Below are 15,090 nucleotides of genomic sequence, written 5' to 3' on the forward strand. Positions count from 1 at the left end.
AGTCGTTTGCATATATTTCCATACCCCTTGATGAACTTGCGATAATAACCAGTCAGTCCTAAGAAACCGCGTAATTGCTTCAAATTCTGTGGTTAAGTCTAATTGAGCATAACTTCAACTTTATCAGGATCTGCAGCTACACCATTTCCAGTGATTAAATTTCCTAAGTACTCGAGTTGTGGCTGAGCAAAGCTGCACTTGGAGAATTTTGCATATAAGGAATGTTGGCGTAACAATGAAAAAACCAGAGTAAGGTGTTTCACATGATCTGCAAGGGAAGAACTGTATACAAGAATGTCTTCGAAAAAGACAAGTACAAACTTGCGAAGAAATGGTTGAAAAATTTCATTCATCAATGCCTGGAATGTCGCAGGTGCATTCGTAAGGCCGAATGGCATGACACGAAACTCATACTGTCCGTGATGGGTGCGAAAAGCAATTTTGGGAATGTTCGGTGGGTAGATCAAAATCTGGTGATATCCTGACAATAAAGATAACTGCACCATTCAACTCATCTAACAACTCCTCTATTAAGGGAATAGGGAATTTATCCTTCACAGTCAAGTCATTGAGCTTGCGATAATCGACACAGAACCGCCATGTTCCGTCTTTCTTCTTCATTAAAAGGATCGGAGCAGCAAAAGGGCTATGGCTCTTTTGAATTAGCCATTTAGAAAACATTTCTTGCACCAGTTGCTCCACAACAGCTTTATGAATAAAAGGACATTTGTATGGTCTCTGAGAAGGAGGTGTGGAGTTAGGTTTAAGTGGAATCTTATGATCTAGTGGACGAGAAGGTGGCAGTTGTGTAGGTTTGGAAAATACATCCTAAAAAGAGTCTATTAAAGTAGAAACCTCACTAGGAATTGGTTGGATAGGTGTAGCATGAACATGTAAAAACTGGACAATTAAGGTAGGTGCCTTACTTTTGATAAATTTCTTAAAAGAAGTGGCACTTAAAAGACTGAGTGAAGGCTTAGAAGAGATACCTTGTAAGGTAATGTGACAACCATGATGCATAAAATAAATGGTGAGCTTAGAAAAGTTAAAGAGCACATCACCAAGTTGTCGCAACCAATCTGCACCAAGCACCATATCACAGCCGCCGAGAGGGAGAGCGCGTAAATCAGTAGAAAAGTTGTAACCCTGCATTTCCCAGTGAAGGTTACGACACATACCCTTGATGATGGTGCCATCTCCATTGGCAACAGTTACAAGCATAGGAGCTGTAGGTGAAATGTGGACATTAAGCTTGTCATTCAGGTGAGAATCGATGAAGCTATGCTTACTGCCTGTGTCTATTAAAACCATGATAGCTTGCTTATGGAGATGTCCTGAAATACGAATAATGTCGTGAACAGACTGGCCTGTTAAGGCGTGTAGCGAAATCTTCATAGTGGTGTCAGAACTAGAGGGAGAGTCTGTCATAGGTTCATATGGTGAGACATCACTCTGATCACTGAGGTCCTCTTCACTAGCAACAAGCATGAATAGCTGTTGAGTTTTACAAATATGACCAGTCATGTAGAACTCATCGCAGTTATAGCAGAGTCCTTTATCTCTGCGAATCTTCATTTGTTGAGGGGTGAGTTTTTTTATAGGTGGAAGTGGTGAGTCATTTTTTGTGGGTGTAGAGGGATGAGTAATGAAGGGTGGTGCAAATAAAGTAGATGGTTTATGAAAAGTAAAGGAGGAAGAGAAATATTGTTTAGAGGTGGATGGGTGTGGAGGAATTGAAATGGGTGATGGAAAGAATGGTCTAGCAGGGTTTTTAACAGGTTTAGAAGAGTTCATAAGTGAAGCTTGTTGCATTCTTGCTAAGTAAAAAGCTCTAGAAGTATCTTATGGCTTAAACATTTGAACTGTGGTGCGAATTTCATCTTTCAACCCACTAATAAAGCTTAAAGTATAGAAAGACTCAGTCAATGTTGGATTATTGGCTACTATATAAGCTTTATAATGTTCAAATCTATCATAATAATCTTCAACAATAGTAAGCTGAGATAGCTTGTTAAAACTACCAACATAGTTATCAGTTGCTACATCTTCAAATCTAAGACACAGGGCATGAACAAATGAATCCCAAGACATTTCATGTTTGCCTTGTTGATAAACCATGGATCTATTTTAGAATCAAAATGAATTGCAGCCATATCAACTTTGTCTGAATCGGGAAAATTATAAAAAGCAAAATATCTTTCACATTTTTGAACCCAACCCCTTGGATTAGTTCCATCAAATCGTGAAAAATCAACTTTGGGTGTTCTAGAAAACTTACTAGCAGGAGGAAGAAGGTTTTGTAAGGCAGTGAAGATGCGATCGAAATTACCATTTGTTTCAGCACGACGAGCAGCTGCTTTTGTAGCGAGAAGTTCAATTGATCTCGAATTTCTTGTATATCAACTGAATTTTCCTGAGCAAGTGTATGAACACTGATAATGGTGTATTTCTCACCGACTGTCATGATTTAGGTCCCAGAATGAAGTCTGATACCAATTGTACTGATCTCAGTACAAGGGAGGAATGAATTACTTGGTAGCAAGCTACCTTCTCTCTGAAATCAGAGCCTAGATTATCTTTCAAAGGAAAATAGGGTTTTCATTCATTGAACTATTTCTTACACAATCATTGGGTATTTAATCACCCAATCCTGTTGACTTAATTTAACAGTCAGGATTACATCCATCTAACTCACATCTCTAGGAATTAAGCTCACCCTACTCTAATTCAAAACAAGCCCAACAAGATTAAGAACACAAGCCCAGAAGTAGTTTTACAATGTATTAATTCCTGCAGCCCATTACATGAGCCCAGTACTCTAAGTGAGGACATGACATGTACCTACAACTAGATCATTATCAAAATTTGTACCTGCCAGAAAGAAGTCTGTCAAAATCACTCAGATCCAGTTCTTTCTTCGAGCAGTCCGCAGCCAAAACCTTTTGACCCATCCAAAATTTCCACTCCAATTGAAGATACTATGCACTATGACATTCAAGAACCAGAGCTTCGAATAACATACAAGCGCCGAACACTTAAAGAGGAGCCAGACAGGTATGGGATTCAATCTAGTTACTTTTAACCACCAAATTTCTATTGTGGAAGAACCAATTGATATCTCAGTCATAGTTGCATGATCCTTGAGTAGTAAAATCTACATCATTACAACAAATTTTAATTTTCCTCGAGTCTCACACTCAATGAACAAGTTATTGCTTGTCCTGCACAGGTATGATGTAATCACTACTACAGACATGGGAAAATCTCAAGTTGCCACCCCCAGACAACTACCTTCTAGTTCAAGCAAAACTTTGAACAAAAAGAGAAGTTATGTGCGGTTTGATTTGGAGTTAGGGCAGTTGGATTTTCTTTTACATACCTGCTCTACCAATCCTCTACATGAGGATCCCTTAACGCCTCTTTGTAACTAGAAGACGTTTCACCAATCATTTTTAATGCAAAAGTCATAGTGTCTTGGAATCTGGTTGGCTTTATAATGGCTCTTCTTGGTCAGTCACGTGCAATCGATGGTTGTTCTTGTTGTTGTTCTAGGTTCTCTTCATTACTGTTGTTCCAGTTCGTTGAATTTCTAAGTGTTGGAGAAAATGAGTTTTAATAAAAGTATTTATGGTCTTGGTGTGGTTTGATATAATGACCTAAGGATCTAAGGATACTCACTCATTTTTTGAGTGAATGAAATGTAACCTTTAGTCCCACATTGTGGAAAACTAAAGAGGTGCTCCACTATATAACCATATTATTATGGATATATTGTAAAACAATGTGGGTGGAGAGGGTGGGACGAAATATACATTTTTCGACCCATATTTGTGCGCGTAAACCATGCACCAAGTCACGTATTTAATAGAATTTATTTTTGCAAGTTTTTTCTTTAAGAAATTAATTCTAAAAATATTTTCTTAAGAGTTTTATTTAAGGAAGAATTCTTTTTACGTGTTTAACTTGTTTTTGAAGAAAACAAATACCTAACTTGATTTGCAAGTATCTTCTCCTTTAAATATAACTGGAAATTTTTTTTCGGATACACCGAAAAATTATTCTTTCGCTCTAGGGTTTCTCCATACGTTTTACTTCCATCCCTGTTGCTAAGTTCAAGTTTGGGTAGATTGCGTTGTGCTAACACGAGCTATATCGGGCAGTCTTATCCTGGACACATCTTCGTTGTGAGGGGTTTAGCATTACTCAACTCGAGTATACCCGCGAACTAATGTTTTTTCGATTTGTTTTGGATTAGTTCTTTACATATTATTTTTGATACATCTAACGTGTTGTTCATTGTTGCAAGATTCCAACAATCTTAACACATTAAGTATTCCTTGTAACGATGGGAAACAACGACGTAGAAAGACCACAAAAGTTTAACAGAAAGGATTTCAAGAGATGGCAATCCAAGATGATGTTTTATCTTAGCCATTATGAATTGGACTATGTACTGGTTCCAGGTGATGACTTGTACAATGCTGAAAATTTTACTGAGGAGGAGGCTAATATTAACACGAGGTATAATTTTCTGGCTAAAAATCATATCATGAATGGTTTGGAAGATGCGATGTATGATTTTTACAATGCTAAAGAGAACTTGACTGCTTATGAGTTGTGGACTGCGTTAGAAGCAAAGTACCAAGCTGAGACTGCAGGAAGCAAGAAATTTTTGGTGGCAAAGTTTATGGATTTCAAGATGACGAATGATAAGTCTGTTGTTGATCAATTCCTCGAATTTCAGCAAATCATTAACGAGATTCTTGTTGAAGGTATGGTCATTGATGAGGCTTTTCAAGTGTCTGCGGTGATTGAGAAGTTACCATCTTCTTGGTCGGAGTACAAGAAAAAGCTGAGACATGAAACTGGTGAGATCAACATGGTTGAATTGGGAAAGAAGATTCAAGTGGAAGAGATGTTGTGCACCAAAGACAAGAATGTGTCATCTTCAAGGGACATGGCGAACAAAGCTCATATGTCTGAACACAAGTCATCCAAAGCTGGAAAAGGTGACAACAACTTTCGCAACACGAAGCATGGACCTAACAAGAAAGGTATGTTTCGTAAACCAAATTCTGACATTACTAAAATTAAAGGTCCTTGTTGGGTATGTGGAAATACTGGTCATATGGCAGTTCATTGTAGACAACGTAAGGATAAGAAGAATAATGCTAACTTGGTTAAGAAGAACAAAGATGAGTTTTCTGCTTGGTGTCTGAAGTTAACTTGGTTACCAATGTGATGGATTGGTGGGTAGACTCTGGAGCTACCAAGCATGTTTGTGGGAACAGAGACCTGTTTACTTCCTACCAGAGGGTAGGGGAAGGCGAGAAACTCTATATGGGTAACTCATCTACATCAGAGGTTGCAGAAAAAGGAAAGGTCGGTCTGAAGCTCACATCTGGAAAGACTCTCACATTGAATGAAGTTCTTCATGTTCCAGACATCTGCAAAAATCTTGTTTCTTGTTCTGTTTTAGATGATAAGGGTTTTAAAGTTACAATTGAGTCTGGAAAACTTACAGTAACTAAGGGCAATGATTATGTGGGTAAGGGTTATAAGACTGGGGGTCTATATAAACTTAATGTAACCTATCCTGAATTGAAATTGAATGATTCTTCTGCTTACATGTGTGTGTCATTGAACGTTTGGCATGGTAGACTTGGTCATGTAAACTATAAATCAATGCATAAATTGGCTAGCGTAGGCTGCATACTCAAATTCATTTTATATAAAAATCATAAGTGTGAGATTTGCGTAGAATCTAGGCATGCTAAGAAATCATTCAATAAGAATGTCCAAAGAAACTCTAAACCCTTAGACTTAATCCACTCAGACCTAGTTGATATGAAGTCAGTTCAAAAAAGAGGTGGTAAGGAATGGTTTATTACTTTTATAGATGATTGTACGATGTACTGCCATGTTTACTTACTTAGAGGAAAGGATGATGCCTTAGAAGCCTTTAAGATATATAAAAGTGAAGTTGAAAACCAATTGAATACTACCATTAAAACTATTAGGTCTGGCCGTGGTGGTGAGTATGAAATTCCCGTAGGAGATTTCTGTGAAGAACATGGCATAATACATGAGACTACATCCCCTTATTCACCTTAATCCAATGGTGTAGCTGAACGTAAGAACCGTACCCTTAAGGATATGATGAATGCCATGTTGATTAGTTCAGGATTACCTTCGAATTTGTGGGGGGAGGCTATCCTCTCAGCCAATTACATCCTGAACAGAGTACCCTTTAAAGGATCAGATAAAAGTCCATATGAGTTATGGAAAGGTAAACAACCATCTTATGATTACTTCAAAGTGTGGGGGTGCTTGGCAAAGGTGGCCATCCCTCCTCCTAAGACAAATAAGATAGGACCCAAAACCGTTGATTGTGTTTTTATAGGGTATCCTGAGCATTCTAGTGCTCATAGGTTTATGGTTGTGAGTTCTGAAATTTCTGACATAGGGTTGAATACTATCATGGAGTCTAGGGATGCTGAGTTCTTTGAGAATGTTTTTCCTATGAAACGTGATTCTCGAAAGAGATGTTTAGATGATCCCCTAGAATTTCATCCAGTCAGTCATTACCTTTAGAGGAAGATGAACCAGAAATAGAACCTAGAAGAGGTAAAAGGGTTAAAACTAAAAACCTATCCTGGTTGCATTACATACCTAGCCGAGTCTGATCCTCAGACTTACAAAGCCATGACTTGTCCTGAAGCTCCGTGGTGGAAAGAAGCTTCAATTAGTGAAATGGATTCCATTCGAGAAAACGGTACTTTTGAACTTGTAGATTTACCTCCAGGGTCTAAGGCCATAGGTTGTAAATGGATTTTCAAGAGAAAACGTAATATAAATGGAACTATTGAAAAATACAAGGCTAGGTTGGTAGCGAAAGGCTATAAACAGATAGAAGGTATAGACTTCTTTGATACATATTCACCAGTAAGTAGAATTAGCTCCATTAGGATGTTAATTGCTATAGCTTCTGTCCATAACCTACAGATACATCAAATGGATGTAAAGACAGCGTTTTTGAATGGTGAATTAGATGAAGAAATTTATATGGAACAACCCGAAGGATTTGTAGTTAAAGGTTGTGAGAAGAAGGTTTGTAAACTGAAGAAATCTTTGTATGGATTGAAACAAGCACCTAAACAGTGGCATGAGAAATTTGATCATGTGATGATTTCTAGTGGTTTTAGAATTAATGAATCTGATAAGTGTGTTTATACTAAACTTGTCAAGGATGCCTGTGTGATTGTATGCTTGTATGTTGATGATATGCTTATACTAGGTACAAACATGGATGTTATTAATACCACTAAGAAAATGTTGAATGAGAACTTTGACATGAAAGACTTAGGCCCCGCTGATGTCATATTAGGGATGAAGATTAGAAAAACTTCTAATGGCTATAGTCTGAGTCAGTCTCATTATGTTGAATCCATACTTAAGAAATATAATCAGTTTGACTGTAAACCTGTTTGCACTCCATATGATTCTTGCAAACTCATGAAGAATAAGGGTGTAGGTGTTAACCAACTTGAATACTCGAGTCATAGGAAGTCTGATGTATTTGATGAATTGTACGAGACCAGACATTGCTTATGCTGTGAGTAGGTTAAGCAGGTATACTTGTAATCCAGGGCAGAAACATTGGGATGCACTTAATAGAGTGCTAAAGTACTTGAAGTACACAATGACCTTTTGTTTGAATTACGAAGGGTATCCGGCCGTCCTTGAGGGATTTTGCGATGCGAACTGGATAGCAGACTCAGAGGAGTCTAAGTCTACGAGTGGATATGTATTCACTCTAGCAGGTGCGTCTGTATCTTGGAAGAGTTCCAAACAGACATGTATAGCTCGCTCAACTATGGAGTCGGAGTTTATTGCGTTAGATAAAGCAGGAGAGGAGGCCGAATGGCTAAGAAACTTTTTAGAAGATATTCCTCTCTGGCATAGGCCTGTGCCAGCTATATCTATACATTGTGACAGCAAATCTGCAATAGGTAGAGCTAAAATAGCTTCTACAATGGAAAGTCTATACATATGCGTAGAAGACATGATTCTTTGAAATTACTAATCTCAACAGGCGTTATTTCCATAGATTGGACAAGGTCCAAGGAGAATATCGCGGACCCTTTGACGAAAGGCTTGTCCAAGGAGATAGTTAGTAAAGCATCGAAGGGGATGGGGCTTAGGCTCAAATAATTAAACTTGCCATGAAGGATACTCAACCTTGCTGACTGGAGATTCCAAGATCAAGGTTTCGAATGAGACAACTAATTTGTGGTAGTTAAAGGTAAACACTATCAGATAATTTTATTATCTCCCTTCCCTATGGTGTTGATGTGATAGTGTGACTGCATGTGGAGGATGACTTTTAATTAAGTCTTAATGAGTTCTATAGTTTCAATTTAAGATTGAAGTGGGGTGTAGCAGTAAACACTCTTGATGGAACTCACCTATCTGAATGAGGAAGTGGGTCGCTTCCTATGAGAATGGAGCCAATTCTTAGAGCATTCTGAGAAACAGGATATGTCCAGGGCCAAAATGGACAAAACGGCACGAACTTAGCAACACTTGGAGGATATCATGCGTGGATATTATTTGAACTACACCAAACGCTAGCAGTTCAAGACATCGCGTTCACTGTTTAGCTAGTAGTTCCGGTAACTTCTCACTAAGCAAGGTTCAAGACCTCATGGACACCTTTGCCTAAATGGTATTTTCCTTACTCTGATTTTTTCGTTTTCCGATATTTCATTCATGTGGGGGATTGTTGGAGAAAATGAGTTTTTTAATAAAAGATTTTATGGTCTTGGTATGGTTTGATCTAATGACCTAAGGGTCTAAGGATACTCACTCATTTTTGGGTGAATGAAGTGGAACCTTTAGTCCCACATTGTGGAAAACTAAAGAGGGCTCCACTATATAACCATATTATATGGATGTTGTAAAACAATGTGGGTGGAGCGGGTGGGACGAAATATATTTTTCGACCCATATTTGTGCGCGTAACCATGCACCAAGTCCCTTTTATAGATTTATTTTGCAATTTTTTTCTTTAAGAAATTAATTCTAAAAATATTTTCTTAAGAGTTTTATTTAAGGAAAAATTCTTTTTACGTGTTTAACTTGTTTTTGAAGAAAACAAATACTTAACTTGAATTGCAAGTATCTTCTCCTTTAAATATAACTCGAAAATTTGTTTTCAGATACACCGAAAAATTATTCTTTCGCTCTAGGGTTTCTCCATACGTTTTACTTCCATTCATGTTGCTAAGTTCAAGTTTGGGTAGCTTGCGTTGTGCTAACACGAGCTATATCGGGCAGTCTTATCCTGGACACATCTTCGCTGTGAGGGGTTTAGCATTACTCAACTCGAGTATACCCGCGAACTAATGTGTTTTCGAGTTGTTTTGGATTAGTTCTTTACATATTATTTTTGATACATCTAACGTGTTGTTCATTGTTGCAAGATTCTAACACTAAGTTCGAGCAGGATGAAAGGCGAAAGCGGGGTTTATGATTTCATTGTGATGAAATTTATAAACCTGGTCATCTATGTAAAGGGGCGATCCAAGTCTTACTACTGGAAGCTAATGCAACTGATGATGTTTTGATAGTGAATTATTCTAACGATCCAACTTGAGGACAAGTTGTGTTTCAAGGGGTTGGGAATGTCAGGAAACCAATGTTTTATTTGTGTCAGGAACCCGCGGACTCTATTAAACATTTGGACAGAAATGTGAAGTTGATGGATGAGAATATTCAGAGTGATATAAGTAAACAAAAGGAAGAACATCTCCAACATCTCGAGAAATTTCACCATGGTCAGAATGAATTCCAGGCTTGTAACTTCGATGGAATGAAGGAAGAGTTCGGGGTATCATTAAGAAAGCATGTAAATAATAGACCTTTTTTCTTTTTCTTTTTACCAGCTGATAGTAATCTTTACTTTGTTTTCTGTTTTCTTTCCCATCTTACAGAATCTCATGCTTACAATCTCTGACACGGAAGCCTCCATAAATTCGTTACATAAACTTGCCGGTTCTTGTAATGAGACATTGGGGACTGTAGTGGAAACAACCTTAATGCTGAAAATTGTATTCTTTAGACTTCTGCATAGAAGCGAGGTGAACTTGAATTTATTTATATTGTAATTATTAATTCATCCATTTAACAAGCCTGTGTTTGATCTGTAATTATTTGCAATATTGGTGACTCACAAAGATCTTTCAAAGAAGTGGTCGCAGGAAACACATTACGTAAACGAGCATGTCCTAGTTCAGAGAGAGAAGGAAAAATATGAGAAAGCAAGAGCTGATCGTGATATGTGTTGGGAGAAGATTAAGCTCTCTTCCGGGCTCCTTCATTAGAACTATGGATGTGCTTTATTTTACACTACATCTTAACTTTATAATGTCTTTAAACATAATTATGTCTTTTGTTGGAACAAAGGTCTGCTTTCTGAATCCTGCAACTCGGTAGTTTCTGAATACATTCGACTATGTGGGGGGCCTTATGGGGCGTGTATTCTCTGCATTTTCTGAATACGTTTAGTTCACCAACAACAAGTATATGGTGTTTAGTTATTAGAATTTGAATTGAATTCATATCTTATGATAGCGAAATTTGATTGTACCAATTTGGCGCCTATTCTCTGTAGAGAAATTTGTTATTTAGTCCATAAAACCCGACCCGGGTTAATGTGTAGTCCAGCGAGATAAAACATTTGCTGGCTGGTCCAACAAAGTTTCAAAAAGCATAAAATTACCAAGGTAACCCTAAAAACACGCGTGTCACAAGAAGAAAAGAAAACACGCGTACAAAAAAACAGTTTTCACTTTTCTTCTTGTTTTCATCGATATTTCATTCTTCTTCTTCATCAGAGAAAAGAAAATCAAAACCCTAGATTCAAAAAAAAAAAAGACAATCAAAAATCAAACAAGTTACAGAAAATTCGAAAAATCGTGTGAATCTCAGATACGCTTGAAGAAACTAATGTTAATGAAGAAGATTTTATTGATGTTGATGATGATATGGGTTTACATATAATTAAGGTATGTATTAAGTTTTTCAATTTCAATTTTATATCAAAACTAGGGTTTTTTCAGTTTCAAGTTTTTCTTGAAGAAATTGATGTTAATCGAAAAATTAATGTTTTCAATCTCCTATTAACATCAATTCGTTGGTGCAATACATATCAATATATACTGTAATTAGCATAACAGATTTTGAAGCTATTTAACAGGTATTTGTTGTAATTTTTTTGATCTTCTTCAATTTTTATTTCTTAGGTTCGTATTTTTTTGAGAATTTTCGTTACAAAATTACTAATTAGCTATGAATTTGGGGTTTTTTTATGTGTAGTGGAATATTGAAAGTTTCACAATTTTTTTCAAGTTCTGGATATATAAAAGTTTTCAGATTTTTGTTAAACCCTTAGTTCATGCTTGAATACATTTAAATATGTAGTAAGGGAAAGAGTGATTAGTTGATGATATATACTGTATAAAATCCTAGCATAGTTTATGCTTGAACATATCGATATGTACTTAAGGAAAAGTGATTCGTTGATGTAATACATGTCAATATGTATCCTTGAATACCAAAAAAATAATATGCAGTATGTGTTAATACAATACATAGAAATATGTTTTGTATTGTTGAATATAAGTAGAATTCATCAGTGCTACATATCAATTTGTATTATTGAATACTTGGATTGCATATGCATCAGGTACATATCAATATGTATTGTCGAATACTGATGGATATTTGGTTGTACCGTGAATAACTGGATAGTTTTTGATAGTGTCAACTGCCAGTACGTATTTGTCTGTATTGCGAAAAATGAAGTACATATCACCATGTACTTGTTGATGTATTGTTGTTACTTTGTTTTCTTATGAATACCCTTGTTGATTATGCATGTGATATGAAAGAAAAATCCATATGTACTGGTAAAAATTGCAGTACATATTTGGTTGTACCATGAAAAACTGGATGGTTTTTGATAGTGTCACTTACAGTACGCATTTGCCTACTATATCCTCCGCCTCCTAGAAGCACCTGTAGATGAGCCATATACTTTCAATACGATCAGAAGTCCAACTATCCAATCAGAATCTTAAATACTTACCATTGTTATAAACAATACGAATGGGATAAAGAAATTATGAAATGAGAAGTTTATAGTGTATTACATGAAGAACATTTGCAAATGAATATAATCTTACAATACATATAGATATGCACTTAGGGAAAAAGTGTTGTAGATGCAACGTATAAACCGTCTGGTCTTCACTACATTCCTATAATACATATTGGTATTTACTTAAGAGAAAATTGTTTTGTAGATGCAGTGCATATCATTATGTACTGTAAATCCTACAGTACATATTGATATGTACTTAGGGAAAAAGTCCTAGCCTAGTCTATGTTTGAATACCAACAAGAATGGCATGTAGTATGTATTTATACATTCCATATTGTAGATGTGGTACATATTGATATATACGAGAAAGCTAGTTTATGTTTGAATATACATCCACTGTAAACAGAAACAAATAAGTACATGGCTATGCTCAATAATATGTTTTACTACTATGGAGATTATTTCTATCATCGGAGTTCACTATGTTTTAACACAATGTTAGCATTTTATCCTTTTTATATCGCTTATAGCCTTAGAATCATAATAAACACAAATGATATTGCAAGGACTATTAATAGAGAAGAATCTGCGATATTCTGGATTCCATTTGAATTTGCAGTATTCTGGGTGGTGTTGGCTAGGTGAGGTTGCTGATGAGGAACTTAAAAAACTAAAAGTCAAAAAAAAAAGGGGGCCAAGAAAGTTGTAGGCTTGTAGCTGCTGCTAATGGTCGGGATGCTTGCTACAATTCGCTGAACCCGAAGCCTAAGCAAAATCTCTCAGAGTGACAAGCCATTTAATGACATTGGTGCAATGGTGCTCACGAACAACTAGTTAAGAATAACCATATTACAATTTGAAGGGCTGGAGTCTTGGATAGTTGAAATCCTTTTTAGGATCTCTGACGGTGTTTTAATGGTAGCAATTGTCAAGCCCTTCATTGTTCGGTTCCAGTTCTCATCAAGCTAGACATACCGTGAAAAAAGAATAAGCACTCATATTACAAAATGTGAAAATAGTATATAATTTAATCATTGTCTAGTGACTTTGTCGATTGTAGCTGCAACTTCATTTTATTTGAGTCATAAATATTGATTTTTTTTCGGAAACGTGTTTTCCCCAAAAATATACATTGAATTAATTATTGGTACAAAAAATATTGAATTAAATCTCAAAATCAGTGCATAAACTTTGATGTGCTCAAAAGGAGGACTACTTTTACAAGGTACAGAACTGTAACCACACCATGTCACCATATGTCTTGTGTCCGCACCTGGATCTCTTCATTCATGTACTCGATATACCCGCACCCCATGCTTAGTTCATATCATTATGTACTGAGTATCAGACTATTCAAGTTGATGAGATAATTCTTCCTGTCTCTCCTATCCTTGATGCCTGCAAATTCTCTAACCTCAATGACTTGTCTGTTGTATCTCCAACGGCCATAACTACAGTTGTTGTTTCTTTATTGAATTTGAGCTTTTTCAGACCACAATTTGAAATCTAAGATGGTTTTTACCCTTATCTCATTCACTTTGATGCAATTATTCTTCGCCTTCCTGGTTGAGGCCTGACTCAGATGGGTGGAAGAACAGTATCTTCCTCGGTACTCATCAATCCTGTGGAAAACTAAAAAATGAATTATGAGATGTTGAACTAATAGTATGCAACAATACATAAATTGGGATATGTGTGCATTGTTGTGTATGATTCTCATAGTACATATTAATATGTATTGGTAAAACCCTAGTGTATGCTTAAATATGAAGTAAGTTTTTACAAGGTACATATTAATACGTACTCATTCTTGTTCCTGATACCAATAGTATATATTGATATGTACTAAAGGGATTCTATTCTTTTCTCATAGTTTGCAGACTCACTGTCTGGATGGGGGATATCTTGGTAATACTGACTTGAATAAATTGCCTTACTAATGGGATATGATGATCACAAATTTTAAAAAGAATATACCACCCATCAAAAGAGATGTATATAGGTATCATATACAACATAAAGTTGGTGAAAATTAGTTAACTAACGTCTTGGATGCCAGTACACGATTCAAAAACGTGCATATCCTACCAACCACAAAATGTAATGAACGCTAAATTTGAGCAGCTGGTTTGCTCACCTACTGTAACCTAAAAGCGCAAATAACAACCATTGAATCACTTTAAGATGTTCAAAAGTGTTAATAAAACACAGGTTCATAGCCTTCTAACATAATCACCAAGGTCAAGCTCTTTTCTTGTACTTACAAGTTACAACCCAAATCAGTTTGAAAAATCAGCTTTTGCAGAAACAAAATTAGAAATCATTAACATAAACAAAAACCACAAAGCAAATGGTCAAGATGAACTCCTTTAGTTGCATATTTCAAAATAAAATGAATGAAACAATACCTGCATGGATCGTAAAATCCTTCTCCCACTGCTTGGCTCTAGGCAAACAATACATTCATTTGCTGGAGAACTCGGAACAACTCTCTCAAGAACCAAATGTCTTCATAACTCTTTAGGAGGTCTCATAATATTTAGGAATGTCTTCTTGGTTTCGGACCTACTCAAAACATACCGAGAAAACAACCAAGACAAGGATGTATATGTTAAGAACTGATTTACTAGAAAATAGAAAACTGGAATCCAATAAATGTTAAAAAAGAAAAGAAAAAGAACAACAAGCGAATACATACTTACATGTACCCGAGTGCAAACCATTACATATAGACATGTACAAAGTGAAAATACAATCCACATCGATATGTATCGAGTAAGAACCCAGTACGTACTTCTATGTAACACCACCAAATCAGCCTCATATGTAGGCTAATTTAGTTCCAACCACCGGTGACTTTCCCATACTATAACTTTGCTTCATTTCCTCATGACTTCCGCGATAGCCTTATTTCATCCAGAACT

The sequence above is a fragment of the Papaver somniferum genome, chromosome 9 (genome assembly GCF_003573695.1).
Source record: "Papaver somniferum cultivar HN1 chromosome 9, ASM357369v1, whole genome shotgun sequence".
NCBI lineage: Eukaryota > Viridiplantae > Streptophyta > Magnoliopsida > Ranunculales > Papaveraceae > Papaver > Papaver somniferum.